Here is a 5258-nt window from a genome sequence, read left to right on the forward strand (position 1 = left end):
ATGGAGAGACGCCACCCACCCCGGGAGGCTGTCAAGGAGGTAAACCGAGGCCCTGCCCCAGTGGGTGCCACACAGCAGACCCAGAGTGAGTGCCTGAACTTTGTGCAGGGTTGTCTGTCCAGGTCAGGGAGAAGGGACAAGGGTGGAGGTATGGACAGCCTGCCTCTCCCCACTTCAGACTGGTTACCTGCCTCTCAAACCCATTCCTGACTCCATTTCCTCAAGTTTCCAGACACACAAACCCCGTCCGTCAGGTCTGTCCTTACCGTGAAACTGAGGTGCAGGGAAGTGACTTGCCGAGATCACAAAGCGAAGGAATGAGTGGCAACTTGGAGACAGAATACAGGCCTCTGGACACCCTGCCTGGTGCCTTCCCTGCCCACTGCATGTGCACTCAGCTCCTGGCACCTCTGGGTCATGGCCACCGTCCTGCACGGGTGGTCTGGGTGTGGGACCGGGCTTGCACACAATAGAAGGGCAGCCTGAGCCACAACGGAGCAGACTGGCTCTTGGCGTCTCAGCAGTGAGGGCAGGGCCTGGATGGGCCCTGGAGTCCCTGTGCCTCCCTGCCAGCACCAACCTGTCAGCAAGGCTGGGCCGACACCCCCGGGGGCAGGGCAAGGCACTTCCCCTTCCTGAGGCCCAGGTTCCTCCACCACAAAATGGGCTGATGACTGGCCATTCACTGTGATGGGGGAGGGCGGGTACTCTGGGCATAGGGCCTGGCACAGCATAGCTCTGAGGACAAGCAGCTGTCATCATAGCATCACGACACCAACCTTTCTTGGAGGGCGGGGCCCAAGGGGCCAGAGAGTCCTTGTCCCAAATCCAAGAACTGTCACCCTTCTCTCAGCCCCCCCCCCCCCCCGGCTCCTGTAGGCCTCTCCCTGTGCCCCAGCCTCATCTACAGAATGTAGAGACACCCCTCCACCTCAGGAGACTGTCAAGGAAGCAAACCGAGGCCGGTCCTAGGGGTGCCACGCTGCAGACCCAGAGTGAGTGTCAGGCCTCCCCGTGCCCCGTGAGAGGGGTTTCCACTCTAACACTGGCATAGGCAGCTCCGAGCAGAAATAGGATTCCCAACGGGATTGAAGCGGGCACATGCCTGGCTCCCACCAGCCCCAGCGATGCTCTCCAAACGCCACGGCAGCAGCTAAGCCAGAGCCGTAATTCCATCTGCTCAGCGGCCGCCTCTCCAGTTGCTCCTGTGCCTGGGCTGGTGCGGGCCACGCAGCCACAGTGCCCACGACCCCCGGGCCCTGCACCGTCTGGGGTCTGGGGACCGAGGTTGGACATATGAACCCAGCGACAGGCTGTGCCACATGGCCAGGAGGGTGGACATCTACCCTGAGTCCTGCAGGGAAGCCAGGTCTGGCCCAAGGGCAGGCGGCAGGTCGGGCCAGGCACCAGGGAATGTTTCCGGGAGTATTTTTATCTTGAGAACATCCTACTCTGAGGGCGGGGCAGGGGGAGACAGGGTGTCCCTGGCCCCAGGCCTCTGGGAGCAGCAGAGGACAGAGCCACTGGGTGCTCTCCACTGAGTGGCTGTGACAGTGTCTCCCCGCCTCTGGGCCGTCCTGTTCCTATTTGCCAACAAGGGGACGGCCTTCCAAGTCCAACATTTCAGGACTTAAAGGGACTAGGAGACGAGAGGGGCTAGAGACACAGAGGGGGGCACCCTTGCCATCCTGATAATGGAAGGAGGAGGTGTACTGAGTGCATGCACAGGTCCTGGGGCCGAGGCTTACAGACAGGGAAAGGAACTGAGGCTCCAAGAGACCCTGGATGCGTGTTCATTAGCTTGAACTCAATCCCAGGGAAAGTCTGAAAGTGTGAGCTCTGGGGCAGTATGGCTGGGGGTCCCCTCCTGTCTCTGTCTCTTCCTTGTGTGGCCCTGGGGAGGTCACACAGCCTCTCCGAGTGCCAGTTTTCTTACCTGTAAAATGGGATCAATCATGGTACATATCTCAGAGGGTGACAATGGAGTTGCAGCAATTAATACAGGAAGCTGACCAGCTGGGAACCCCCTGGCCCCCACCCCCTCGCATCATCTCATCTCTAAGCCTGGCTCATGCCCTGGAGGCCTCCGCTGACCCTCTCTCCAGGCAGGAAGGGAAGAGCAGATGGACAGAGGACTCCAGGGGAGGAACCCAGTGAGCAAAGGAGCGTGGCCCCTATTTCCCTTACGGTAGCAATTTTTCAAGCTTCAACCTAATATGAGTCTCAGACATTTCCTCAGCACCCAGCATGTGCTTGGGAGAGCAAAAACATGAGATTAAGTAACTAGAAACGTCCTGAACCAAAGAAGACCATGAGTAAATAGGCTAGAAAAGTTGCCAGCATAAAAATACATATGATGTTGAAGCATCCATCTTACATAAAAACTGCTGTTTGAAATTTTAACCCTGCTATTTTGGCTTCTGTAAATGCTTGCTGGCTTAAATAATACGGAAAATAAGACTACTCCCATTCCAGAGAGGCCGTAAACTCTACCCCAGACGGAGTTGCCAGTGCTGGCACCAGGCCAGCCCTTGAGATATGGTCTTACGGCCTCTTCCCAGCTCACAGGCCTTCTTTCTCAGAAGGCCTGGAAGTCTCATTCCAAATTTGGGAGACAAAGGACTGGAAAAAGTGTAAATACAGAGAGTTTCCTCCATGTTGGGGGGCCCAGAATTTGAAAGACACATTTTTCTCTGGGCCTGCACAGAATCATAATTAAAATGTAACTCCCGTTCTCTAAGCGTGGCTTGGTTTTTCTCCGGTCTTCTGTAACAATGATCATTATCAAAACCCACCATAAACAAAATAAAAGGTATCAATGTTTTGTTTGTTTGATGTGTTATAAAAAAAAAAAGATTGATGAACAAAGGGTTCATTAATAGACAAAGGGTTCTTATAAATCAATGAGAGAAAAGGACACACAGAAATGAACAGAGGGCTAGGGCTGGGCTCCCCACTGAGGTCATGTTCCTCAGGCAGCGACGTCTCAGGAGCATCCACACTTTAGAGCAGGGGTCCTCAAACTTCAGCCTGCGGGCCACATGCAAATACAAATATTGTATTTGTTCCCGTTTTGTTTTTTCACTTCAAAATAAGATATGTGCAGTGTGCATAGGAATTTGTTCATAGTTTTTTTTAAACTATAGTCTGGCCCTCCAACGGTCTGAGGGACAGTGAACTGGCCCCCTGTTTAAAGAGTTTGAGGACCCCTGCTTTAGAGCCTCGGTGTAAGCTAATCCCTCACCGGAAATGCCTTGTTCTGCCTTCTGAAACTCCAAGCGTGAAGGATGCATCCTCTATGAAGCCTTCTAGGATTTCCTTGGTTCCCCAGTACTCCTTGCTAAGTCCCCACAATACATTTCTTGGGCCTCTGGAACCAGTGCTTGGCTTCGGTGAGTACCTGGCACTGCATCAGAGATTATCCCGGGTTTCGGGGAGGGGGGGTCCTAAACACCTTGAACAGAGGAGAAAATCAGGTACAGAGATGGAATGGTGCCCCCAAGGCCTCCAGTCTGTGAGCCACCCCTGAGGGCCTCCCCCTGCCCAGGTGTCCCACCTCTGGTCCCTCCACACTCCAGCTGCCTCCTCCCTAAGGAGCCTGCCAGGCCTGCCTTGTCCCTGATAGGAAAAGCCCCTGCCCTTCGGGCTGCATCTTATATAATAAAAGCCTATTATGCTAATTAGGCTAATATGCTAATTGGTCTCTGGTCAGCCATTCAACCAATCAAAGCATGATATGCTAAGGTCACTCAACCACTTGCTATGACATGCACTGACCACCAGAGGGCAGACACTATGACCAATCACTTAGCTTGCTGCTGGGGTCCACTGATCAGGACTGAGTGAGACTGGCTAGAAATGCCCTAGAGCTCTCCTGTGGTCCCTCCCCGGCCCCAATCGTGCACAGGTGAGGTCCCTAGGCCTGGCCTGTTCTTTCTTACAATCTGGGGCCCCTCCAGGGATGTCAGAGGGCCGGTTTCCACCCAATCCCACAGGCCAGGCTGAGGAACCCCTTAGTGCACGAATTCATGCACTGTGTCTTTATAATGGGCTTGACCCACTGGGAGACCCGTCCAGGCCAAGGTCAGGCAGGACCAGGCCTGAGTCCCAGCCTCTGCCCCCCAGTGACCCAGAAGCTCAGCTGAGGGAACACAGGGACTGTTGTTTCAAGTTCCCTGTTCCTTTTCTTCTCATTTTGTAAACTTGGCTTCATTTGGGGACCAGGAAATCCACTAGGAGAGCTGACAGGCCTCCGAGGGCCCTGGGCCCACCTGCTTGGGCAGGAGGCTGAGTTCTGCCATCAGGAGTCCAAGGAAATAGAGTGACCTGTCACTCCCCAGGGCTCCCGGGAGAACGGCCAAGGCCTCCACCTGCTCACCAGAGCCACACTCACAGCCACACGCTCAGCAGATGCCCAACAGCCTCGGCTCTATGGGAACATGGTGTCGGGCCCATATTCGATGGGGCCAGACGGACAGAAGCATGTTGAGGAGGAAAGAACCAAAGGGACTCTGGGGGCAGGAGACCTCCCGAGGGAATGTGGAAGTGCCTCTGGAACAGCAGGGACGGAGGCACTGAGGCTGCGATGCCGCTGTGTTCAAGGAGCTGAAGAAAGAGCAATGCCTGGAGCTGAGGGTGCCCGGGAGGGGAGAGCAGGTGAGGGAGCAGCGCCAGCCCAGAGGACGGTGGGATGCACAGCCAGCAGGTGCTGGAGAGCCTGCTGTGCATCAGGAACCACACTCAGAAGAGACACTGCCCCCTTCCTGCCTTGCCCGATGCCAGCCCCTGCCCAACGCCCTCTCTTCCTCTCTTCCCTCAGGTTCCTACGCTCCCTACACCCCACCTCCAAGCCCCATCCTGTGCTCGCCCTGGTCTTAGGCCAGGTCGTTCTGGGGAGCAATCACCTATCCCTGCGAGTCTCCCCCAGGGCCCAGGGCCTGGGTCTGAAACCCTCAGGATCCTGCCCCTCTGACCCGAGAGCCCCGAGGCCTGGCTGCGAGGCGGTGGAGGGGCTGTGGTCCGGCTCAGGCGGCTTCAGGCTCACCCTGTCGTGGGGCCTCGTGCTGCCCGGGCCATCTCCCTTGTCTGACAAAAGTTGCCTCTGGGCCCTGTTCCACTTGCGCCAGGAAAAGGCCGTGGCTGGGGGACTGGATGTCCACGACCTCATTCCCTTAGTCACTGCTCATCACCTCAGAGCCCCCTGGAGTCCTGGGGAGCCCAGGGTGCAGGACAGGTCGAAGGGACTCCCGGCCACACCT

General features: G+C 56.3%; 1 protein-coding gene across 1 annotated transcript in view; it reads right to left on the reverse strand.

The window, feature by feature from the left end:
* LOC102765065 (ATP-sensitive inward rectifier potassium channel 12-like) overlaps nucleotides 1–3517 on the reverse strand; it is an 18224-nt gene extending 14707 nt beyond the window's left edge. Inside the window, exon 1 of the mRNA XM_006773963.2 lies at nucleotides 3245–3517. The gene's annotated coding sequence lies outside the window, so the exon portion shown is untranslated. The remainder of the gene's footprint in view (nucleotides 1–3244) is intronic.
* Nucleotides 3518–5258: the final 1741 nt, after the last annotated feature.

Source organism: Myotis davidii, unplaced genomic scaffold (genome assembly GCF_000327345.1).
Source record: "Myotis davidii unplaced genomic scaffold, ASM32734v1 scaffold207, whole genome shotgun sequence".
Classification (NCBI taxonomy): Eukaryota; Metazoa; Chordata; class Mammalia; order Chiroptera; family Vespertilionidae; genus Myotis; species Myotis davidii.